This window comes from Calidris pugnax, unplaced genomic scaffold (genome assembly GCF_001431845.1).
Source record: "Calidris pugnax isolate Ruff unplaced genomic scaffold, ASM143184v1 scaffold70, whole genome shotgun sequence".
Classification (NCBI taxonomy): Eukaryota; Metazoa; Chordata; class Aves; order Charadriiformes; family Scolopacidae; genus Calidris; species Calidris pugnax.
The window spans coordinates 16,450,433-16,476,074 of record NW_015090862.1 but is presented as its reverse complement, the minus strand read 5'-3'; the positions used below and the strand labels follow the sequence as shown (position 1 = coordinate 16,476,074).

The following is a 25,642-nucleotide window of genomic DNA, read 5'->3' as shown; positions in this document are numbered from 1 at the left end:
GGCTGCTGTTGTTGCCCAGGCTTAGGAAGATATTACTTCAGCAGCAAATGCAGATAATGGGGTGCTTTATACCAAAAGGGAATGTAGAGTAAGAACTACAGTGGATGGAAAGGGGAGTCAGCAGCCTGAGATGACATGAGTGGTTGGTAGGACAGGGAGCAGCCTGGGATGGCAGTCGAGCCCTGCTGATGGGAACGTGTCCTTTAACTTAGAACAGGGTTAATTGGCTTCTACTGCTATTTTAGCAAGTTCTCCTTGCTGGCTTTTGCTCAAGCTTAAAGGCCCAGCCAGTATTTCGGTTATGGTATAGTTGCAATGCCTGGCACAGAAGGAAACAAATGAAAGCAGGGCACCATCCCTGGTAAGGTGGGTGGAGGTGAGCTCTCCTCACATGGTCCCATCAAAAGATCAACCTGGATGGCAGAAGGCAGCAGAAAAGCAAGCATATCCCAAAACAACCAAGCTCCTTAACAACCTCTCCCTATGAGCTCTCCTCACATGGTCCCATCAAAAGATCAACCTGGATGGCAGAAGGCAGCAGAAAAGCAAGCATATCCCAAAACAACCAAGCTCCTTAACAATCTTTCTCAAATCTGGTGACCAGAATAACCTTGGACCTGTAAGCAAAGCATGTCATCTGGTCAACCAAGGATATTCTTAGTGTCACAAGAGAGGATGTTGAGCTTCTGCCTCCAGTGCTGTGGAGGAAGGTGGAACACCCCCAGCGATGGAAGCTGACTGACAAACTGAGGGGGGAAAAATCCTCTTACATTTACCGGTGACCAGCTGATGCTGCAAGGCATGAAATCTGATTATAATTATTGTCTTAGGGTAAAGCTGCACCTTTTATGAGCATGTCCCATTACGGAAGTGAGTCTGAATCTCTCTCAAATAATTTCACAGGACCTGGGGAGACCAGGATGATTTGAGTCACATCTTCTTCCCCCTTCATGTGCCTACAAGCACAGACTCACAAACACCGGATCAGAGCACACACCCTGGAGAGATACTGAATCTTGCCCTACAGGTGCCAGGACATGGCAACACCGTTATTCTTTGTAGTCTCCTCTGGGTTTTATTCATCTGGTGTTTTAATTCAAGATAGAGATTATTAGTTTCTAAATAATAGGGTATTATTTTGCTACTTTGTATGAGGTTGACTCGTTCACCTTACTGAATTTTTCTAGATATCTATCACGTTTTCATCCTCCCAAACCTTTCCTTTGAGAAGCTGAAGAAGTTGAACCTTTTATGCCTTGCATCATGATACCCTTTTCCCCAGACATGGGAGTCTGCGTTTAAACTTTCCCAGGTGGTTTTTTAAAACCATTAGTGGGTTAACCACATTGAAAAATATTTAAATATTTCTTGAGAAATTTCTCAGTAACCAGTTCAAGCTGGGGTTAAAACCAAAATGAAAAGCCTGGGCTGACAATAGCTGGTTAAGCCTGTATTTCCTTTTAAAATAAAGCACACAAATTATTATTAAATGTACGAAAAGGTTGGGACTTTTTAGCATTTCAGTTACTGCATGAGTGTTACAGAAATGCATATATATGCATGTATACATACATATGCATAAATATATCTGTATAAAAGAAAAAGAGAACACCCATAAAGCTCGCTCGCTATGGTAACTGTTGTTGTGGAAGCCAATAATGGTCAGCTTGCCGTGAAAGGCACAGGAGATAAGAACACACTATTAATACTGTTCATTTTCAGACGTGCTCACAATGAGGCTCCTGTTTTGACACTTTCTTCTGAAATATGAAGTATTAGGCATTATCAGAGCCAGGATACAGGGCTAGATGGACTTTTAACTGCCTGCTGTTGTGATTCTTATCTTCCTCCATGGGGTGAATTAGAATTCTTTGGATCAATGAATGTACACAGTCTTTTCTTGTATCAGAATAACATTACGCATCCTCTTGTCATTATAACACACCAGAAGATTATTTTCAATGATAATGACAAGATCACGTCAATCATAGGACTTTTATAGTGGGAATTTGCTTCTTATTACATCTTTCACGTGGGCAATTTTTCCCCTTTTTTATTCTTGAATTGCCACTCAGAAGTTGGTAGCAAAATGTTCAGAATTTAAAAAAAGAGAAAAAGAAAACTGTCACTTCTGCTGCCACAAATTCTCGGAGTTATACAGGCATTAACTTCTCCTGGGCATCCATGATTATAAAAATGGCACAGGCAGAGCCTACATTTTGTTCTGCTTAAATACCTGTGCAGATCACAGCTTTTCCCTGATAGACACTATTGTTGGGAAACATTAGTATGCGCTACCTGTATTTTTCCGTGTTCAAAGGAAGCAATCACAGAGCACTTCATTTATTTTACTAAGAGCTCAGTAAATGCTGCACTGTTGCTTTTTCTGCAAAGAATGTATTTTCATGTAGAGGCATTATCATTAACAGATTCTTTTCAAATTCCAGGAAGAGTGTGATATTTTTATTTGCATAATGAAGTCTGAGCACTTAAAAATGTTGATTGTTTTAAGGCCTTTCATTTCCTCCACACTTTATTTTTTTTACTTAATTAAGTTCACTGGGAATCTCTTCTGTGTAGACATGTTCTTTTAGGCCCAATTGTAGGTCTTGGGCTCGGTGTGTAACTGATAAAGACCCTGACTCTTGGTGTCCACAGGATCTAAAAACCACAGAGCTGGGTTACAGAAGATGCCAACTGTAAAACAACTGCACCAGGAAGTTAATTTACCAAGAGCAAAGATTTAGCTCAAATGTTGATGGAGCAACTGACTTGAGGTGGCTGAACTTAGACAATCTGGATCCTCTTAGCACCTTTGGAGAGAAAGGAGCATTTTCAGACACGTCTCAGACACTGCCATGGATTTAGAGGTAAATCTCACTGTGAAAGTTTAGGAAGTTAATTCACATTTTCCAGTGTGAGGCACAGGAGTGTAAAGCTTCCTGAAAGCCAGTAGGATTTACGATGCTAAGTTGGGAAGGTGCTTTAGAAATGGGGCTGGTTATCACCGTAGTTTAGCACATTATCTTTGTTTTGGTCATTCTGTGCGTTTTTGCTTGGGACTATCTGTCCTTCTAATAAATAACCAATTTAAAATTAATTGATTAATCTCTTCTAAGTCTTCAGTTTTCATACTTTGCTAATCTGTAAAACTTCCCAAGAAAAATGGTATCATAACTCCAACGTTCTGCACCTTGACATTAAGTGTATATTTCACTCATGGCCAATTTAAAAAATCAAAATAGAAACTTTGTAATAATCTCCCTTTACAGTTTGGGTTATGAGAAGCTGAGAATTCCCTTAGGCTTGATTGATAAAACATGGCATTTATCCTATTCCTAGGATGATGTTCAGCAAACTTTATGACAGAGGGAAACAGCTGGTAAAGTGGGTTCATGGAAAGGTGAAGGTAATATAGACATAAAAAACAAGAGGATAATGATTTTAAAAGGGATAATAGTTGTAATAACACCATTAACCTTTTGCTTCAAATTATTGAATGTGTGGTCTCTTCAGCAGGCTAATCAAAGGTTTGCATTAACTGCAATGCAAGAGGAAGTGGCAATATACAACCTGAGGTAATTTTTTTCCTTCTTCCAATTATTCACTATCAAACCCTTAGGAAAAAAAAAAAGGGAGAGGAAAACCAGCCCTTTGGCTGTTGGAGACCTCTTCTGATTTTGAAATGAAGCTGACTTGCTTTCAGAAGAAACAAACTCCTGCTTCCTTCCTGCTTTTTGCAAGGGAAAAAAATAAATGAAAAATAAATGTAATTTGTTATAGATACATAGAAATTAAAGTCAGAGATGTAAAGAGGTAGCAAAGTGTTACAGGGCAGCCTGTCAGCGTGGAGGGGGATCATCAGCAGAGGCTCAGGGCAGGTGTAGACAGTGCTTCATGAGCAGTGTGGGCTTGTCGCTGCAGGGGTTTGATGGCTCACTTGGCATGGGTTAAGGTCTGTGCCACTGGGTCCAGGTCACTTCTGGTAGCAAACCAGTTTATTGAGCCTGGATCAGAGAAAAGCTGCCGTTAGTGCTTTCATGTTAGATGCACGCAGGGTTGATGGTGCTTTGACAGTTATTCACCTGTTAAAAGGCAAATGCGTTGATGGTGGAAAATTGCCACAGGTGATGGAAAAGCTCACGGCGACTTGATAGAATTGTTCAGGAATTTGTCTGGTTGGACAAATCTGCTCCATCGCACCATCCCGCGGGTGGTGATCCTTATTGCTCACTTAGAGCATCCATCCCAAGGTGCGCATCAGGGCAGCTTTGGTTGGAAACCTCCCTCTGTACACAGCCAGTGCAGGCAGAACCACCGCAGCCAGACGCCCAAAGCAAGGTTGTCAGACTGGCTCGCAATGTGTCGCGTCAATCTAGTATGAAAGGAATGAGTGTAAAAGGAAGTTTGCACCGTTCCTCACTGACAAAACCTCATACCATTAACAGGCCCATTCTGTGGAATCAGAAGACGGTGAAAGACTTCAGGAGCAGCGTGCCTTGAATTTGAATTAGCCAGACTGAATTTAAAATCAACAAGCTGAAAGAGCCTGAGATAAGAAGTCAGAACATTCAGAGGAAATGAGAACTGTTCCGGGAACTAAAGGTGAGAGAAACACTAAGTCACATTAAAAATATTCAGCAAGTAAAAGGCACACCTTTTCTTTTTCTGGACACCTTTTCTTAGAAGTCATCTATAATCAGTAACCTTTCCCAGGCACTCTCCCAGGCTGTTTTTAGTAGCTGAATCCTTTGTTTCAAAACCACCCATTGATTCAGTGCCCTAAGTGAGAAGTAATTAAGGTGGACAGAAATCTTGCCTGCTGTATGGATGTATGAGGTGTAGAAGAGAGGGGCAGAAAGGGGAGTGAGTGATTTTTTCCAAAAGATAGCTCTCACAACACATGGGTGCTGTAGTGTATCCTTAAATACATGATGTGTATGTAGATGTGCAGCTCTATTCATCTTTCTGTCTATTGACCTATTTATTTCCATATACACACATGCTGATGTACATATGTGTGTGTTCCTGAAAGATAATGAACTGTTTAGGCAGTACTTTGTCAGAATATCATTTAAAGAGTTACATCCTTTTAATGCACAGTAGTTTAAGCAAACTCCAAGGTTCTTACTTGGCAATAAACCCATTAAATCATCTTAAATACCATGTCATAATGACAATTTGATGCCACCAGATGTGGCACTAGGGATTTTTTTTTTAAAATGCTTTCCTGGAGATACAGCTTCCCGAATTTTAAGTTCTTTAGCCTGTTTGCACAGCTGTTAGATCACAGAGCTCTGCCATCTTTTTGCCTTGCATCAGTTATTCACTAAATCATGTGTGGCATGACTACAGACTCGCTGCATCTCAAACGTTTAGGCTCATATCCACTGCACGCCCGTAAAGGCTGAAGACTTGGGCTGTACGGGAGAGGGTGTCTGAGCATTATCCATCCCAGCTGTGGAGCTCCCTCATGGGGAGATTTTAGAGATGCAGTCAGAAGGCTACCATCCACACACCACTTTTTACTGGCTACTTACATCCTGGACCTGTGAAAAAGACAGATGCCTGGCCACTTCCCTGTCTTTTCTCCCCATGTTAGCCACAAAGGCAACCAGATCGGTGGTACAGCACCACTTTTACACAAGGGAGACCTGGGAGAGGGACAGGGTAGCAGGATACAATGGAAGTCAAAAAAAGCCTCCTCACAAAGAAATTTCATTTCACATAGTGCGTATTTAAATAGAGGAGCAAGCCTCTCAGTGCAAAAACTCAGAGGTCAACAACAGAATTATGTTAAATGAGGAGCAAAATGAGTGGAGGAAAGATGCTTCCCTGAGCCTGAAACACAGTGGTCCAGAAGCAGGCGGTCCTGAACTAAGAATTCTCTAATTTCTGATTGCCAGAAAGCAGGAGGCCAGCTAATAAGCAGGTTGTTGATTTGCCTGACCAGCAGCACTGGACAAATTGAAAACGGGACACTGGGCCTTTGGTCTGATCCAGTGTGGAAGGACCACATTGTCAGGCTTTTTGTCACGCTCCAAGTTTGTATGGGTGAGCGCTGTGTGACTCGAGGTGGCAAACGTGGCTGCTCTCCCCCCGAGACCTTGTGTTAGATGTGCCTTTTCCCCTAAAAAAGGCAGTGGGGGTGAGAGGTGTGTGTTGGCAGAGATCTGAAACAAGGTCATGAAGTTTGTGCAATTCGAATGTGCTAATAAGTGTGATGGTATCCGAGGGGCCAGCAGTGGTGGTGGGATTTGGAGCTGTCCTTGGGTAGGTCAGAAATGGCAGTCTGTGACCCCAGGGTGTTGCTCTAGATCTTCCCTGAGGGTCAAGAAAATCAACACAAGTCACCAAAAGCCTGAATGTCTGTAGGTGACAAATACCCCCTGAACTCAGCCTGAACTCAGTGTTATTCCAGTACCGAGCTCTCATCGGTGCCAAAGGATTATTCAATCCTGAGTTAATGTGAATTAGAAATAATCTCAAAAAAGGCTGATTTAAAGCCACGTGGAAAGATTACCATTGCCTTGCATGGAGTCAAGGGTTGACTTGCTGTTTGGCTCTGGGGCTGACACGTGAACGTTTGAGCAGCTCCGTACTGAAGAGGGCATGAAATGCTGTTTAGATTACCCTCCAGTGAAGTGTGATATTTGATAACATCAGTAAATACAAAACAGAAACAAAATGACAACAGCATTTGAGCATCTTGTGATAGCAAATGAGGTGGAAAAGTTAAATGAATATAGAAGAGGATCCCCTGAAGTTGGATCGCGGCAGAATGCTGGTAGGAGCCTGGTTGTTACCATACTGATGATCAACATGTGGAGCTCTAAATCTTTTTGGATCGTGGCTGAACAGAGAGATTTGCTCGTAGGTGCCTTTTCTCTTATTCATATTGTACAGGCTGTCCTCCTCTCCTACCAGCAAACAAATAAAAACTCTGTGCCAGCTATAGCGGCAGTTTACATGGAAAAGCAATGAAGCAATTTCAGGAAAGTATTAGATGTAATTTTGGCTTTTTTTTGCTGTCACTTAGCAGCCAGAAAGAGGAGATTCACCAGTGTGCAGAGACGGGCGTGTATTATGCAAACTCATATCACAATCTCATTGACTGTTCGTGGACCCCCATATCTCTCTGTTTCCATCTGTTGTTTTAAGACTTAAGTTGTTTGGAGGATGTCCAAATTCCTTTTCCTTCCCCAACTTGGGTGAAGTACCTGCCTGCCTTAGGCTCCCTACACAGACACCAGAGAGAGACTTCTCCAAAGAACGTGATGTGCTGGGGGATGCTCCTTTCTCTCCATCTTCCCCTGGCTGCACAGGGATTTTACAGGGTGCCTAAATATATCACCCCAGTCCAGGTCTGGGGTTGGATGGGGTGAATGTGAGCTATGCTGCTGTCTTCAGCTGGTCACGGTTCAGAATTAAGATAACACAGACCATGAGGAGCACGAGTGTGTGATCCACCAGTTGCCCGTGGCCCACGAATGGGCAGTAGCAGAAACTGCCACATCTTGATGTAGGCAGTAGCTTGTGGCTGATGCAATATTTCAAGAGATAACAAGGGAATGTGAAGCTTATCCAAGAAAATAGAAATGACACAGAATATAAATAAGCAAAGCATATAAAACATAAATGCAATCCTATTAAAATTAAGTATGTTTTAATTTCTGAAAAGAATGACATTTTGGTGTTAGATTTACCGAACAGGAAAAGATTACATGCATCATTAAAAGAAAATGTTTTCAAGGGCCCTTTTAAAAAATTGTATCCATGTTTGCAATTGCCATGTGCAAAATATAAAAATCAGAGAAGGGAAAAAAATCCAGCAAGCGGTGGAAATAGCCCATTTTGTGAATTATAGGAAAAAATATACCATCTGTGATTTAGTGCAGTTCCCGAGATCCCATCTGTGATCAAAGCACAGTCCTTGTTGAAGGCTGAATCCCTGAGCCGTTCCCTGATAAGATATTTCTCTTGGAAGATGCTTGGGCTAATGGGTTTGTTTTTCTGGAATATGGCTCTTCTAGATGAGAAACAAACCTGGAGGCCTAATTTTGCCTCCCGTGGCCGACCGCAGGGGAGGGCAGGAGAAGGCGAGTGAAAGGAGGTCAAAGATCTAAAACCTTTTCCTTCAGAATTTCTGTGATACTTTTTATCAGATCAGGTTGTTGGGTCTAAGAGGGCTGGATGGTGATTTCACAATCTCTGGTGTGAGAGGTTGTGGTCACCAGACTCTGCACGAGGAGGGCTCACGGTGCAGGTGCCACTGCACAAAAGAAGCTCCATTTCCTTTTGTTAACGCTGTTGTTTTTTTTCAGCAGAGGGAGAGAGAGAGACTTCCCCTGAACTGGCGACAGGCCTCTAATGCAGCTGCACTTCTGCTGGCTCCTGATGCCTTCTGACGGTGTCCCTGTGATCTCATACTCCAGAGGTGGCCTTAGCTGTAGCAGGTATTTATACAAATGCAACTTATTTCATTCCAGTCCTCTATTAATTACACACACGTACAAACTGGCGCGATTTCAGTTACCACTGAAATTTGTATTTGAATAATAAATGCACTCACCTGTTTAATATATGTTTATATTTTCTACTCTATATAATTACATACTGATTATACAATTATAGAAAATACTTACATATTTTGCACAATTATGCTGTTACTGAAATAATGCCCGCAATAGAACTGCTTGTGTGTGTGTGTAGGAATGTTTAGGAAAAGACAGCTGTGGTTGGTTGGTTCAGAGTTGTCCAGAGCTCGTGCAGCTCCATCTCGAGTGAGGTCTGCTGCCTGACAGACGGTGATACACCGCAGGAGCGTGTGGGTTATTACTGTTATCACCTGTGGGGGAATCTAGCTCTATTACAAAATGGTTTCAGCTTTATTATAAAACACCTGCGCTAAGGATGTTCATCCAACCTGATTTCGTGCTTGGCTGGCTCGGCTCCCTGGACTCCTTAGTTCTGGTGCACAAAGCGACGTGCACGCAGGCTGGGGGTGCAGCTGCCTGAAGGGACACCCTGGGGCCACCGTCCCCCTCACTGTGGGGTCTGCACTTGCCTCTGCTGGGTTTAGGACAGACGTTGCACTGTGCCTGCATGGACTCGGAGTGTTTGAGGCGTCCTGCCAGGCTGCGCTACATGGACTCGGAGTGTTTGAGGCGTCCTGCCTCATCCCGCCACCGCCCGAGCGTGCGAGGGATGGGGCAGATTCGTGTCACGGCATGTGATGGCCTGTTGGGGAGTACAACTGCAGCTGGCTCTCGTCCAGCCCTCTGCTCTGGGTGATCTCCTGCTTGGGGGTGTCACCGGCTTCATACAGATGAATAAACAAACAAGTAGCAGCCATTGATAGCATCGGCATCTGTGTTTGTACTGATGGCAAGTGAAACAATTCACCCAAGCTAACCCAACAAAGCAGCGTCGGAGCTGGGAGCGGGACGCTGCCTCCCACCTGCCTTTCCCAGGATCAGCCGGGCAAGGAATTAAAAAATAGGGCTGTTCAACGAGATAAATAAGTACACCCTGGCTTTGCCTCTTCTGTACTGTACAGGTCTTGCAGCCAAAGGGTTAAAAAGAAATGAGTGCGTTTGGCACGTTCTGCAGAGTGCCCAAAGTCTGAACATGAATGACCAAATTGCTTTTTACTTTTTAAATTAAGCCCTCTGTCTGCACGCATGCAGCTAACACTGCTGTTCCATTAAATAAAAGAATCTGTTCCCACTCTTATTTTTAATAGGGTAAGACCCCGCCGTTCCATCTCACAACTTTACTGACACGAGATCTTATTAAAAGCAATCCTCCCCCTCACCTCCTTGAAATCTGAGCTTCTGATAGCTTCATCCACATTGTGTTTATTTTATATACACAGCTCTGCAGCTGCTGCTTCCTTCTTCTCCGATAAATGACAGCATAACTGTTGCATCCACTAAAAAAAGTAAATAAAATTAAATGGGGAAGAACAATACATCTCTGGCAGAGAATAATAACTCTTTTAAGGAACGTATCTAAATTGTACAGCCTGATCTTAATTGTGAGGGTAATTCTTTGTTATTTCAAGCAACTTGGAACGCGACAGCAAACGCACGCTCTTGGCAGTACATCCAGAGAGATTTCTGTGGAAACAATGGGGAGAATTCTCCTGAACTGAAAGGAGATTGAAGCGTCTTTATTAGGTTAATAGGGTAGAGTCTGTGACGAGACAGAATGGAAGAATATGCTACGAGATCTGTTTGTTGGTTGGTTTGGAGAGGGGTTTTTTTAAGCACAGACGGTGCTGGCTGAGGCCCTGCGTGGGTGTTTCATGGGTGAGCGTTAGTTGGCAGCCAGGAGCTCCTTGGCCAGCCAGACTCTAAGCCCTGCATCTCACTCCCAGGGAGGACTGGGAGCAGGAGGTTCCCCTCATCCCCCCGGCCGGTGAGCCAGGCCGGTCCCACGCTGGACTGGTGGCACTGGTGCTGCTGGTCCCATCCAGGCTCCAGGGCAGCGCCTTTCTGTGATCATCTCACTCTGTTTCACTGTCTCTGCCATCACAGATGAAGCCAATGCCAACAGTGGGGGCCAGCAGCAGCGTACTGGTAGTTACTGGTGCTGTACCATGGCTCTGGGGCCGGGGCACAATTTCAAGATGTCTACTCAGTCCTTAGACAAAAGTCCTCTTGAATTCGCCTGGAATTTGTCTGAGGAGCCAGGAAACGATATTAAAGCAGAACAAAACAAAAGAGAGTAATGTCAACTCAAACTACTAAATTAAGGGAGAAAAATATTTGTGGTAGCATCAGAAACTGGAATTGTTTTTGAGAATCATCCATCTGTTTATGGAATACAGGGAACCTGTGCAGATGTGTGATCAGCTCTTCTGATCTCTTGGCTAATTCAGAAACTGCACAGCTGAGACTTTGGGGGAAAGCAAGTTGCTTTCCTGATTGGTGGCTGGGGAAAAAAAAGAGGACCTGGTAGAATGATCTGATGGAGGAAGGGAGAAGAAATACTTCCAAGCAATGAAACACCATCCTTGGTGAGGAGATACGAAAGGATGAGAGGACAAAAAAAATAAACCAGGTGCTGACTTCAAAGAGGTAGAAATCTTTTATTTAAAAGAGAAAGCTAAAGCTACAAAAGGTGGGAAGTGCATTGTCTGTTTTGAAAGTAGCTAAGAAAGATCTTGGGAAAGATCAGGCTGGGCAGGAGCACTGCTGCTCTAAGGGAGTTGCAACAGTTGACAGCCAGCTGAGGTGGACGCCTTATCTAAAGGATGAAGGAATAATGGCTATAAAAGGAGGGAAAAAGGTTTCCAGAACAGGTGAAGTAGCACTAGTGGGAGATTTACCCTGGATGTTATCTGGGAGATGTCTGGAGGAAGAGGTGAAGAAGGGCATCAGCTCAGGAAGGCCCGCAGTGTGGCTGTTTGCACGCTGCGCTGCAGGACACGGCCTTTCTGCTCTCTGCACATAGAGCCAGTCCTCACCAGCTTTGCCTTTCCTGCAGTAGGCGATGCCCTGCCAGCCGTGTGGCACCCAGCTCCCTGCAGAGGGACCCAGATGTGGGGAGGGTGGGCACTTGCAGCTCTCCATGGATAACTGGAGTCTTGAGAGCAATCTCGATCCTTCTGTGCATCACCTTTGCTGTGGAATCCCTGGCTGTTTACCCTTGTGCCTAACCAGACAGCAGCAGGTTGTTTACTGTGGCCCCAGCCTGCTTTCCTGCCCTAGTTGCAGGGTACTCCCTGGGCTGGGTGCTGCCTGGAGGCCAGATTTGGGAGAAGGTGGAGTAAAACCTCAGCTTCCAGGAGAGGAGGAGGAGGATGCTCCGGACCATGCTCACGTACCTGCTCTGCAAGGCAGGCTGAGGCTGGCTGTGGGTTACTATTCCAGTGTAGCCTCAAGGATAAATAAAAGGAGCCACGTTCCCATGATTGCTGGCCCTCGTACCAGCTCCAGGTGTCACCAGGGAAAAGGGCAGCTCCTTGTCCTCAGCCAACCCCAGAGGAGAGTCTGAGGCACCTGCATGTCTCCCTGTCGCCGTTTCAAGGAGGAGTCCATTCTGCCCAGCTGGACCATTTTCTCTCTGCTCCATTGCAGCATGGCTGTGAGTAACACAGCATCATTCTGCTCCCTTGGGACAACAAATGTCAGGTATGAACCGAGGACAACATCTGGCCCTTTGAAATGATCCAAGAAGTACCAGCCAGAGCCCGGTATGAGAGGCAGGAGCAATCTATAAACTTGAAGTAGCAACCTCATTTTCTGATGCTGTGGTTTGGTAAATGTCAACAAGGTCATTGCTGGGTCCATTTTTGTCTTTTAATTGGGAGGAAGATTTACAGCTTTTGGAGGTCATGCCTAGCCATTATCACACAGATGCTCCTTCCGTACGCTCCAACTTGAGGCAAACACAAAGTAGTTTGATATTAACAGAGGGTAGAGCTCATCATGAAATAATCACATCACCAGAGGTTTATCCTTTGGTGAAGGCGAGAATTTGTCTGGGAACCTGTCAGGTTTTTCTCTCTGGACTAAACACTGAGTTAGGACCAACGAGGTGGCGAGGACATGGTGAGAACAAACTCTTGCCCTGTGAATGAGGGCAATAAATGAGATTTTCATTTGGTTGCGTAAACTCTCAACCTTTCTTGCTGCAAAGTGCCATCTAGTGTTCACAGCCGTGCCTGCCGGGCCCGCGCCAGCCAGAAGCTGCAGCCTCAGCCTGCAAACAGCTTAAAAAAGACTAAGGGGGAAGGCAGACAAGCAAACAAACTTTAATTGTTAATAATCAGATGCTATTGGTCTTTAATACATGACTGTAGTAAGTTATGCAAATGAAGCTTCTTTATTATGTGACGGAATAGGAGACGTTTCAGCTGGCTTCAAAAATGAATCTGGATCTCGGAAAGCAAAGCGGCGCTGAAGGAGCATGTTGTCAGGAAAGGAATTGTGGAATTTCGTGCGCAAAATCTATGCCCAATGATGTGTCAAATGTGCGTGTGCAGCGAGCAGCCTGGCATTAGTAATGGTTGTGTGGCAGCCCTGCTGCTGCCTGCTCAGGGGGAAGTGGAATTGGGCACCGCACACACGGAACGCTGCGAGACGGTCCCTTCCTCACAAGTTTGCAAACCAGCTGCAAGGGACAGGTGAGCCCAGGAACAGGAGAGCACCTTAATGACCATCAGCCACTGTGCAGATGCACCCAAGTTAATTGTGAATGCAAATTAGTCATGCAATAGCCTAAAATCAGACTCAGCGAAGACAGTTTAGCATCTCCATTGCAAGAATCGGGGAAGGATGAGCCGTAAGAACGCTTAGAAATTGGAGGCGGAGGGGAGGTAAAAAAGTGCGCAAAAATAACTCTGGATGCAGATCTGTATCTGGGGCATCTTTCGCGCTGGGCTGGGGCTGTCCTGATTGGCTTGGAAATCTCCCTGCCACATCTGATCACCCCTGAAACCACCCCGAGCACAGACCTCAAACACAAAGGTTGTTATTATTATTTGTTGTTATCTGCAAAGTGCTGACAGCACTCAGAAGTGCCAGAGGATTCATGCCTTGGGTTTTGCTCTTGCAATGGCCAGGAGCAAAGTCTAATTAGCCCAAACAATGTCCATGATAGAGAACAGCCCTACTGACAGGGAGCAAATTAGGTCTCTGACCTAGCAAAGCATTTAACCATGTGCCACATTTTTTAGTACGTGTATCTCTGGCTTAAGACCTGGATGATGTAACCTTTTGCTGCCTCTAATTTTTTTGATTGCAGTACGAAGCACAGCTCAGCTTGTTGGCTCAGAAATCCCTGTGCAGGGTATTAATATGCTTTCTAAACCGCCTCCTTGTGCCTGCACAAACCACCAGCGTTTCCTCCTAAACTGAAGGATCTTTCCCATCTACCTTCCTTGACTCCTCTTTTTTGTTTGCTCCGTTGTAATCTGCTGAATCTCTCTCATGTTCCTTGTCTCATCTTGGTGATAAATGACAAAGCAAATACAACAGCAAGGAAGAACCTTGAAGGCTGCACAAACTATAGGGGAGGCTGAGAAATACCCAGTTTTATCTTCCTGGAGTTTGGGAAGCAGACGTCAACTCTGAGCTTCAGGGAGTTGCCTCATTGTCAGAACTGCCATGGCCTTTATGAATTTCTCAGAAAACTCCTTGGCAATTAGGACTTTATGAGTACCTACACGTTCCTCAGAGGGAGTTTTCAGTTTAAGGTTTTACCCTGGATCTTCTCATGCCACGGCAAAGGTTTATCCTCTGCAGGACAGGCTGGAAGCACGTCTGCTTTGCTTCCCAAGCCACATTATAAGCCTCGTGGTTTCAGGGTGGGGAGAAAAGGAGATTTAAGGAGGAGACTCCACCTGGAAATTGGTGGGTGTTACACTTGATGATCTGCTGGCATCTCTGTTCAGGAAACCTCTGGGAGAGTGTGCCACAAAATACTCTCCTATGATACCTGCTCCTTCCCTGTACTTTCTGTTGGACATCTGAAATCCCTGGGCAGATGGACCTTTGGTCTGCCCCCACATCACTGCTCTTACCTCCCGTGTTCTTCATTAATTCCCACCTCTTCTGATCCACTGCATGGCTGCCACTGCTGTGACAGGGCGTGCTACCACAGAGGGCACCTCCACTTGTGTGCCCTGCTGTAACCTGCAGGGCCCCGAAGCTTCATGTTCTGTATGAAGCTGGCAGATGAGACAGCTGCCCACGGAGCCTTCCCACCCCTCACCACGGATGTCCATCTCTTCTGCTGAGCTGGGAGGAATACAGTTATAATGTGTGCTGACACAAACTGCTTGAGTCATCTCAAATTTTGATGCAGAATTAAAGCAACGAGGGAATTTATCAGTTTGTGCTACAAGTGATTGTTGCGACTGTTTCTTGTTTGCACTGGCCAGAAGTGCCTGGTGATCTCACTCCCGAGTGAGCACCTGAACACGTTCACAGGCTTCTCAATTAGCAGTGCAGGAGAAAGACAGATAAAGAGAGTGCTTCTGAGTGATGGAGGGGCAACCTCAGAGGTTTGCACGTTGGGGTTACAGCTCCCCTTGGAAGGGGAAGCACCAGTTCTTTAACAAAGCCCCAACACGATGCAGCATATACCCAAAGTACAGAGTGTGCTGAGAAACTTGAACGGGGTTTTGTTTATTGTCATGTGCTCAGAGCAGCAACATTTGTGCAGATCAGAGCTGAAGACAGGGGGGAAAAGCCCACCCCTCTCTTAATTATCACAGCACAGTGTGTTTCTTAGTGCCACCTCTTGGCCAGCAGACTAGAAGGTTTCCTACAAAGACTGGAGCATCTTGTGTGATGTAAACAAGTTCAACCTGCTCTGCTCTGTGCTGGTGTTTCATGGAAGAAAGAAGGCAAGTATTGTAAATTAGCATAGAAGAGGAGCCTGAAATATTTGTATTTCTTCCTTCATTTTTTAACAGGCTTATGCTATGATGGGCATGGTATGGGTTTTGATGCAGAATCCTACCAGCTGGTGTGTGCTCAGGCTTTGAATACGCTCATACCAAAAAAATCCTGCATTTTCAAATAAATATAAAAATACCACAGTATTTTTCCCAACACAAAATTAAATTATTATAGCAAAAGATTATCCAAACATTTACTTGGTTTATCTCCTCTAGACTGCACTTCCAACATATTAAATATGGACTATATATAGACCTTATTGTCAGAAGGACTCCTTCCACCACACAGGGGGGATTTTTTCAGTTAATTTTCCATCAACATCAGAACTTTGGGTTGAGTAAAATGGTGTTGGAGACATGGACAGTGGGATGGAGTGCATCCTCAGCAAGGTTGCCAATGACACCAAAGTCGGTGGTGTGGTCGACACACTAGAGAGAAGAGATGCCATCCAGAGGGACCTGGACAGGCTGGATTGGTGGGCTTGTGCAAATGGCATGAAGTTTAACCAGGCCAAGTGCAGGGTCCTGCACCCGGGACGTGCCAACCCCAGGCACAAATACAAGTTGGGCAGAGAATGGCCAGAAAGCAGCCCCGAGGAGAAGGACTTGGGGGTGTTGATGGATGAGAAGCCTAACGTGAGCCGGCAGTGTGCACTGGTAGCCCAGAGAGCCAACCCCATCCTGGGCTGCATCAAGAGAAGCAGGGCCAGCAGGTCACGGGAGGTGATTCTGCCCCTCTACTCTGCACTCGTGAGACCCCACCTGGAGCACTGTGTCCAGCTTTGGAGTCCTCAACACAGGAAGGACATGGATCTGCTGGAATGGGTCCAGTGGAGGGCCATGAAGATAATCAGAGGGATGGAGCACCTCCCCTATGAAGACAGGCTGAGAGAGCTGGGGTTGTTCAGCCTGGAGAAGAGAAGGCTCCCGGGAGACCTTATAGCGGCCTTTCAATATCTGAAGGGGCTACAGGAGAGCTGGGGAGGGACTCTTTGTCAGGGCACTCCCTGAAAGGACAAGGGGCAATGGTTTTAAATTGGAAGAGGGAAGATTTAGATTAGATACTAGAAAGAAATTCTGTACTGTGGGGGTGGTGAGACACTGGAACAGGTTGCCCAGGGAAGTTGTGGCTGCCCCATCCCTGGAGGTGTTCAAGGCCAGGCTGGATGGGGCTTGGAGCAATCTGCTCTAGTGGGAGGTGTCCCTGCCAGGGCAGGGGGGGTTAGAACTTGATGCTCTTTAAGGTCCCTTCCAACTCTAACCATTCTATGATTCTGTGTTTTTTTTTTCAGAGCGAATATCACAACTCCCAGAATTCACGACTTGGGTGGAGTCAGGAAAAGGTAAGCGATACAAACAGGGCAAGCTTAAGGTTTGCTCCCCAAGAACTAAAACATCCAGAGCAATATTTTCAGAAATATGCAAATAGAGAAATAGCTGAGGTGGAGAATGCTCTTTAGATAGGTGCTTTACCTTTGAGGTGAGGTTTTCAAGTGACAGATCACACATTGTATTCTTAGGTCATCTGTGAAGAGAGTTAACTGCCTCCCCCATGACATAAAACATTCAAATCTGGTTTGTAGCCCAAGTTCATGTAGCTTCCATTTCTAGCTGGTGGGTTTTGTTACATCTTGATGGTGAGCTTTTCTAACCAGGACTATGTGATTTTTTTTTTTTGAAAGCATGGATGCTATCCTAATTACCAACTACTGATTAATGAAAGTAATATATTAGAAAAATACCTTCTAATATGAATTACATATGGCCCGGCTTTACTGTTTAAGTCCTGCCTCAGTCACTGATTGGAATGGTTTATCCAAGTGCTTATCTTTAAGCCCCAAAATAAATCCCGCTGAACTCGGCAGTAGAAGGCAGCCCTCAGTATTAAAACTGAAATCTCCAACCCTTGCATTTTACCATTTTAAGATCCAGCAACCTAAGTGTTTGCCAACTGCAATCGTTCTTTTCATTTTGGCTTCTCTTGGGCATATTATGTGACTCTAGTTTTACTCATTAAAGTCTCAGATTGTGCTTGTTTTGTTAACAACCGTTAGGGCAAGGGTTCTAACTCTTAATTGGCACCATCTGGAAATGAGAAGGAAATTGCTCAGGATGAACGCAGAGACGAGGAAAGGCCTTGCACTTTTCCACGGTTGCAAAACTTGTCCCGTTTGGAATAGCACATCTGACCTGGGAACCGGCTCACCCGCTATTATGGAGGCTGGAGGGAAAGGGCAATTTTCTTTCAGGAAAAAGACAATCTACACACTGCCAGCAGAACCAGAAAATAATCATTTAAAAGCAGAAAGTTGCACAATTCAGGCTGCAGCAAACTAGGCCTTTTTATGCAAATTGAATATCTTTGTTCCCAGTTTTTTTCCAATCTTGCACCACTTGTTCAGCATTTCCTCATTTTCTGGCACTGGTTTCCATAGCTGCGTGCAATCACACTCTCACACAGATGCCATTCCATGTTCAAAGCACTGAATGCTACAGGGCATATTAGTGTTTTTATGCTTTAGATCTATCTTTATGTAACTTCAGAGCTCATTAATATATACCATTTTGTGTGATTAAAAAACAACAACCTGGCACATGAGAAGCTTTGAACAGGAGAATGGATTGCGAGGAAAATGGCTTTCTTCTCATTATGCAGATTTCCAGCTAGACACGAGATGGGCCCAGCGAGTCGATGGACAAGGTACAACTTCTGCAAGGTAATCATTCCCTGACTGCAGCTGAGCAGACTGTGTGTCAAAAAAACAACCCAGAAAGAGTCAAACACTATTTGAAAAGTGAAGATTTTCACATCATGATTTTGCGTTAGGGGACACAAATCAGTGAAAAATCCCCTGATGGTCCTTTTAAGGCTGTTTAAAATCTCAGAGAAAGCCATTCTCCCTTGCTGTGTGAAAGGCTGGAGATGGGATGGGGGTGTGGAGGTACCAGGGTGATGGGCTCACTATGAACATCTAAGGAGCACGGACCAGAAAGGTGTAAATACTCTGGCTGTTGGTGAAGCACAATTCCCCCACTAGTTACAGCCTGAAACCTTAAAAAAAGATAAATTATGGGTGCCAGAGCATAATTCTTCTCCAGCTGTGGATGCTGGCTTTGAAGGATTGAGGTGATGAACATCTCCTGCACCAATCAGGTGCTGTAGGAATTTTGATGGCCATCAGTTCTGACTTTTCAAGCTGCTTTCTGTCTAATGACACCAGCCTGTCCCCTGCTCACCGGAGCACAGGCTGGTTTAGCAACACATGACAGAAGCAATTTGCCCTTCCAGGTTGCGTGCCTGTCCCTGATACGGCTGTGTCTCCTGCCAGAACATCCTGATGATAACCTCTGGAGATCCCACCCCACAGCTCACAGCCTCACTCGCACTGTGACGGCCGCGACGACGAGGAGCAGCGGGAGGAATCAGGGACCAAAACCAACTCGGGATACAGCATCCAAAAGCTCAAGGATCTGAAGGTAGGGAAACTGCTTGGTGCGTTTGACAGTAATCAAAATACAAACACGGTCCTGAGGGGCAAGAGGACATTTTGGTGTGAGAAGGAAGCAGACCAGTGCAGCATGAAACAAAAATGACTGTTTCTGAGATACCTGTAATGCTGTAAGAGAATGTATTTTATATGGCAACAGTGAGCAAAGCAGAGAGACGCTCCTCCTGATCCCTTTTAGGAGTCTATATTTCTAAGGAACAGCTTTCCATTAAAAAAGATACTTTGCATTTGGATGGTTGGGAATTTGCCGTAGTTGCAGCTTGGGCAGCGGCAATAATGGAAAATGTGGTGTATAATCCACTTGATGCTCACTAAAACCTCCCAGAAATGGGCAAGCAAACATGTTTTTCCAGTCTTAATCCCTGAGTTTGTGTTAAGGGGTATGTGACTCGAGTAGCAATGCAGCCCCGGGCTGGCTGGAGGGGTGAGGGGAGAAACACACAACCCACAGCAGCCCCACGCATTTCCCCAGAGTCAGGCAGCTTTCTCCCCCTTTTCCTTCTTCCCATTCAAAGGGATGTACTGATCATATGCAGCTATGACAGCAAATTGTGACTAATGTATGAAATAAAAATCCCTGCCTGATGGCACGGAGATCTTAGACAGCTACTCCGCAATTACTGCCTCGCTACAATTTGTGCCGGGTGTTACTTACTCCAACACAATACTGAGCCCAGGCAATTTACTGCAGAGGTCATAAAAAAAAAAAATATCTCATTAAACCCACACCGTTTAAGACCAGGTAGTTTCTCAGCTCCTGTTTCTGCTTGGCGTGAAGCCTTGGAGGCTTGGAGGCTGGGTGGCTGCCCAAGGGAAAAGTCCCTCTCTGGTGTGAGGGAGGGTGAGCTGTGCTGTGCAGGAGGATGCAGAGGCTGCTTCATCCCTGCCCTGCCCAACCAGGGGGATGTAACCAGCTGCTGAGAGTGCAGGCGAGACGCGGGGAGGTTTGGAGCTGAGCGAGTCTATCGAGGAGCCAACGGCCTGAATTGAATAGCTGGTTCATTCCCGGGAACAGCAAAACCCCTGGGGATTTGGCACTCTCTCCCATGGGATGATCTGTTGAATACTCTGCAAGATGCTGGACCAAATTCTCTCCGCAGCAGCATCAGGTGCTTGCAACTGCTGCTGGGAGCAGGCAGGGCCAGTTGGCAGCGGCGTGGGCGTCGTGCAAATGTGCTGATGTAGCACTGACACGGGAGCTCCTGCCAGGGCCCTGCCTGCAGAAGGCGAGGCAGGCACCAGAGCTATCTTTGTGCAGTGTAATTTACTGACAGCCCCAGCTGTCCCGTCTCCTGTTTGGAGGTGGCAGAGCCCCCCCGCCGAGGTGCCACAACTGTGCCAGTCAGGGTGAATCAGACTCTCCAAACAGCCACCACCCAGGCTGGGTTTTGCCTTCTCCAGCTGATGACCTGAGCCAGGAGACGGCATCTGTGCAGCCCGGCGCACACCGACCGGCTGCGAGCGCTGTGCGGGGCGGGGAGCTGGTGCTCCAGGGGCAGCTGGGAGCCTGGGCCAGGGTCAAGTGATTTTGGGAAGAAACATACTGGATCTGCTCCGGGAAAGGCAGTTCGCATCCCAAAGACCAGAGACTCAATTTAGTCAAAGAGAACATGAACCTAACTATGGATGTTGGAAGAACCCAACAGAAACCCCAGTTTAACTGTTTTTTTTTTTCACTCAGTTTAAACCTCAGTTTAACTGGTTTTTTTTTTCACAAGAAAATGACATATTATATTTAAAATAAGTTAATTCTCTCCCCACGTTAGTTCATCCTTCTTATTTTTTTCATCTATAAAGCTTTGCAATATTACGACTTATAGAAAATATTTGATGTTGACAGGGGAACACCACAATAATATCAGTTACCCAAGGAGAAATATTTGTATATACAGAGAGAATTTAACCTCAAACACTCAGTTCACCTATTCATGTGTGATTTATAGTGCCCCAGGCTCCGAGGCAGAGTGAACATTGACACCCTTTGATGTTGAAAGAAGCCTAGTGACTGGCCTTTGGAGAGATTTGTGATGTCTCTATCAGTCTGTCAATTGAAAACCAGGCAGCAAAGCCAGGCCCCCTAAAGATTTCAAGGCCTTGTAGGGAGAGGGATCGTGTAAGCATTTTACTTCCACCGAGTGCTTGAGAGGCTGAGCACAAGCAGCCGGGCTCATGGAGTGCTTACAGGGCGCTGTGCTGTAGTGGGCATCTGCACAGCTCTCCATGTCCTTCTGGCCCCGAAAAGGTGCCCGTGTCAGCAATGGGGACATTTAACCACTGCACACCCCTGGTGATGGAGTGCTTTGGTTTGCACTAGTAGGGGTGAGATAACCCATGGCCAAAGTGAGGAATAAAACTTGCTTATTAGAAATGGAAGGCGTTTTCTTGCACCTGTTGAGAGGCAAGTAAGCTCTGCCCAGAATTTCTGCTCATTTCTGCAGTATTTCCAGTGTTTTCCATGGGGCAAAAATAGTCTTGAGTAGGTTTGGCGTCTCACATAGGAAAGGACAACACTGCAAGAAAGAAAAAAGGTACCAACAGCGTATTTTGCACTGCACATCCCTGGCAGGGGGACAGACCGGGCACCGAGGTTAGTGCTGGGAGGCAGGTGGCAAGAGGGAACCAGAGCTGATGCTCCTTTTGAGTCGAATTCCCAGGCAATGTGTTGAGTAACACTTCAGAAGATAGGATTAAAATTCAATACAATGCTGATAGATTGGGGAAATGGCTTGAAAACAGTAACATGTGATATAATAAAGACAGCTGTAGAATGGTTTACATAGAATTAGGGACTGCTGGCTTGGCACAGCAGGATCTGAGGATTACTGGGGATTATAAACTGAAGATGCATCTGAAATATGATGCTATTGCAAAAACAAAGGGCCAGCGCTCCGTGCTCATATTGAAGCTGAGAGCTCATTTGAATCAGGTGTGTCCAAGGCTGCAGCTCAACAGGAGAGGTACAGACACCATCCAAGCACTTCGAAACTAAGAGCAGAGGGGAGCTGGTATGTACCACTTGACAAAGAAAGCCTGAGGGACTGCCTGTGCGGGAGAGACTGCAGCAGTCAGGGACTGAATCTGCTCCCTGAGAACCCAAAAGTGAAGCTGCTGGTAGCTCAGAAGCAGAGGAGGAGACTGGGCAAGGGCCCCAGTGAACAAGTGTCACCAGATGCCATGCCGTGCTGACGGCTGCTGTGCTACCAGGGAGGGAATCATGCTCAGTCTGCTGATCTGTGTCTGCTTGATTTTACCTGTGATGGAGATGAAAAGCTGAACTTCTTTTAAAAAAGCCCAATTCTACTGGGCAGCAATAAAGGGGGCAGGAATATGGGAATCATTTTCTTTGCTCCTCTGGCTGCAGCACTGAAAAGCACTCACACCTATAGCATTAGCGATGCCATATATTGTCCTTAACTTGCTCTTGTCCCTTTGGAAAGGCCAACACTGGCAGCATCCTTCTCTGTTTCTTCCCTTGTGCTTTTCAAGTGAAAGGACTGTAAAGTCACAGGCTTAAAGGTTGTGAACAGGGTATCTGAGGCTGGAGAGCAGATATCTGCAAATTTGCCTCAGTGGGAAAGTGGAGAATAATTGTGGGTTCTGATTTTCCAGGGAGCCTCTGTGGGGAACTAATAGTCTAGACTTGTCCTTTTTGAGGCCTAATTATGTCTCTCTGTCAAACTATAAAAACAAGAGTCTGTAGCATCACAAGGGAAAATGAAAGCTATTGGCCTGTGTTCTGCATTTAATAGGATGTCAAAATCTAAAGCACAGTCTGACTGGTTTTTGACTGAGGTTAGGGAAGAAAATGCAACTAATTAGGCTGTTTCGGAATATCCTTCTCTGTCTAATAGCTGCAGACTTGCAAATTGTAACATACTGGGAGTCCCAACTCTCTGATCAGTGCTGCTGCCTGGATGGGAGGGGTCTTTCCTGCTGGTGGGATTCAGGCTCCACTTGAGCAGTGTCACCACGGGGGAGAGTTCCCTGAGAAATGCCTTGTGCCATTGGACCACTCCACGGTCAGGAGATGGAGAACCAGAGCTGAGGTTTCAGGCGTAAGGAGGTAGAGCTGGAGAGAGTTCCCTGAGAAATGCCTTGTGCCATTGGACCACTCCACGGTCAGGAGATGGAGAACCAGAGCTGAGGTTTCAGGAGTAAGGAGGTAGAGCTGGAGAGAAGCAGGGTGCTCCACGGGAAGTGTCACACACTGTTGATGAACTAGTCTTTTACAGCTTGCCTTGAAGATTAATTTCCAAGTCTTTGAGGTTGAAGGAACATTCAGAAAGTAGTTTGTGTGCAAAATGCAGTCTTTACTCTTTCGGTATCATGGTCCCTGAATCAAAGTACCACACACTTGTCTCCAACATATATAAAGAGGTGTAGGAGCTAGAAGAAAATACCCCAGTCATCTTATGTGTGAACTAAAGCAGTTGGTCCCAACTTTTTCTAGCCAAGCTGCTTCTTTGTGTCCTGCTCTTCCACCTGCACCCATGTTCTGACCATTAACACTGTTCCCAGCCTCTTAGAGGTGCCCCCTTTTTGTTTGCAGCCCCTGCAAGCACCAGAGGACAATGCCATCATAGACCTCTAGAAAGCCTGAGACAACAGGAAGTAATGGCCTCTATTGCAATGACTAATGCATTAATTACAACTTGGACTCTGCTATGTCAAGGAATATTAGATGATGTCCTAGTGCCTTCCCCTAGTCTTTGGAAGTTAGTTTGAGGGGGTTTTTTTTGCATTGAAATAATTTCTTGGAGAGAACTGCCGCAGTTACAAGTTCCTTTTACCTTTCCCTTGTCAGCTGCCCTCATTCTGAACCAACGCTACGCTCAGCTGGCTCCTCATGTTTTACAGATGAACTGAAATAAAAGTGGAATTTGTCCCACTGTGAGAGAAAGGAAGAGGAAAAAAAATAACTGTCTATAAGATTTTTCATGCAAGTCCCACATCTTTAGTTTTGCCCTCTTTTTGACACAGAAATTTAATTGTCTTCTTCTTAGACATTCTGGGGCACCTTTCTGGTTTTCATTCTTCCTTTCTCACCTGACTCTGGGTTAGTGGGGAAACTGCCGACTTTGCCTCACAGCGAAAACTAAACATTGCAGTTTGAACTCAGAGGACATCAATGGACAGGAAAAAAAATGTAGCCTCAAAATGGTGATTTTTTTGATGCCACTTCTGCAATGTTTCGCAGAGGGATTTGAGTCAGGAAAGCAGAGTCAATGAGTCCGTAAGAAAATGGAAGGTCTTTCCAGGAGTCAGCCTGAAAAGAAAGAAAAAGGGTGGAAAAGAGTGTAAAAGGAGAAAGACTCGCATAACCCAACGGAGCTCTGGAAACAGAGAGAAACGAGAGCACCTGGATCTCCTTGGTGACAGTGTGTGACATCGCCTCAACACTTGCTTGGAGATTTATAGCCATATTTTCCAATAACTGCACACTGATTTCACCTACAAATAATAGTTTCTGCAGACGCAGCTAATTCATGCTGTAAAGTGTGTCTTTTCCCAGGCTGTAGGTGGAAAAGAGGCTTGAGGCAGCCTGGGACCAGTACTGGAAGCAGAAAACAGCTGCTTGCTAGAAAACCTTGTCTAGGCACATAGCTGTTCTCTGGCTTTGTATGAAGATGCCTAATTTTGATGGACCCATGGATGACACAGACCACCATCCACTGTGGCAGCGTCAAGGGAAGGAAAAGGACTTGGCCATGACCTGGAAATGTCTTTAGCCTTGGGTCTGCCCTGTGTTCCAGTTGTGTAACTGATCCCACTAAAAATGAGGGTGGCAAAACTGCAGCCTTCCTATGGATTATTCCCAGTGGCCACCAGCTCTATTAGGAAAAGATCTGGATGGAAGGCAGTAGCATCATTTTGGTGTAACCCCAAGGAACAGCCAAGTCCTCCAGTCTGGGCAGGGACCGGTCATGGGCTGCTTTCTGAGGCCTTCAGCACAAGCTTCCCAAAGCTTACAGAGAAGCTACTTAGGTAAGCTGTATTTTTAGGAAAGCCTTTGAGAATGGTCTTAACCTAAATGCCCATTTAAGTCTTACAGAATCTTGGTAGAGACGGATTTAAACATGTACTTAAATAATTTCCTGATTGCAAGCTATAGCCCTCAGTTGGGTATTGCTGCCAGTTTAGGGACGATAGCTCTCTCCCAGCGTGAGCAATGTGTGAGTTAGGCAGCACAGGAAGAACAAAATGATAAATTGCCACTTCTAAGAGGAACGGTCAGTTTGTTTGCTGTCCCCCACCGGCTCCTTCCTTCTGCAAACGTTCATCAGGGCTTCTCCAATCAGGGAGGCTGCCCCATGTTTAGCACAGCTTGTCAGGCATTTCAAAGTTTTGCCCTTGACCAGGGCAATCAGAAACTGCAGTGAAAACAAAGGCCACTTAGAAAGGAAGGGGGGAATTAATAACTGCACAGCTCAAATTTAGCATAAAAAGTTATAAAACTGGAATTAAGGGATGGGAGGTTCTGGGGTTTTTCTCCTCTTGTTTTCATCTGTACAGCTTGAAGGGTCGGAAGGGACGTGCTGCTCAAATAAAGGATTACTTCTGCCTTTTAATCTGCAACATAAAGATGACATAAAATTTACCCCTGCGAGTTGCCATGTAAATGAATCCAAGTCAAATAACGCACAGGGAGCAACAAAGCAGCCCAGCCCGCTCTGCTCTGCGATACCGGCCTTTAATTTGTGCACAGAAATCCCAGGAA

The 25,642-nt window shown here is 45.6% G+C and overlaps 1 long non-coding RNA gene across 5 annotated transcripts in view; it reads left to right on the top strand.

Annotated features, from left to right (window-relative positions):
* Positions 1–25,642, top strand: part of LOC106889547 — a 63,113-nt gene that overhangs the window by 5,625 nt on the left and 31,846 nt on the right. For 2 of the 5 annotated variants that reach the window (XR_001412359.1, XR_001412360.1), the window contains exons 2-7: positions 2,659–2,870; positions 3,517–3,578; positions 4,449–4,605; positions 8,325–8,456; positions 16,708–16,758; positions 18,705–18,892. This is a non-coding gene — a long non-coding RNA (uncharacterized LOC106889547). Of the gene's footprint in view, positions 1–2,658; positions 2,871–3,516; positions 3,579–4,448; positions 4,606–8,324; positions 8,457–16,707; positions 16,759–18,071; positions 18,130–18,704; positions 18,893–25,642 lie in introns of those variants that run through there. The other 3 variants (XR_001412361.1, XR_001412363.1, XR_001412362.1) reach the window with 3 other exon arrangements.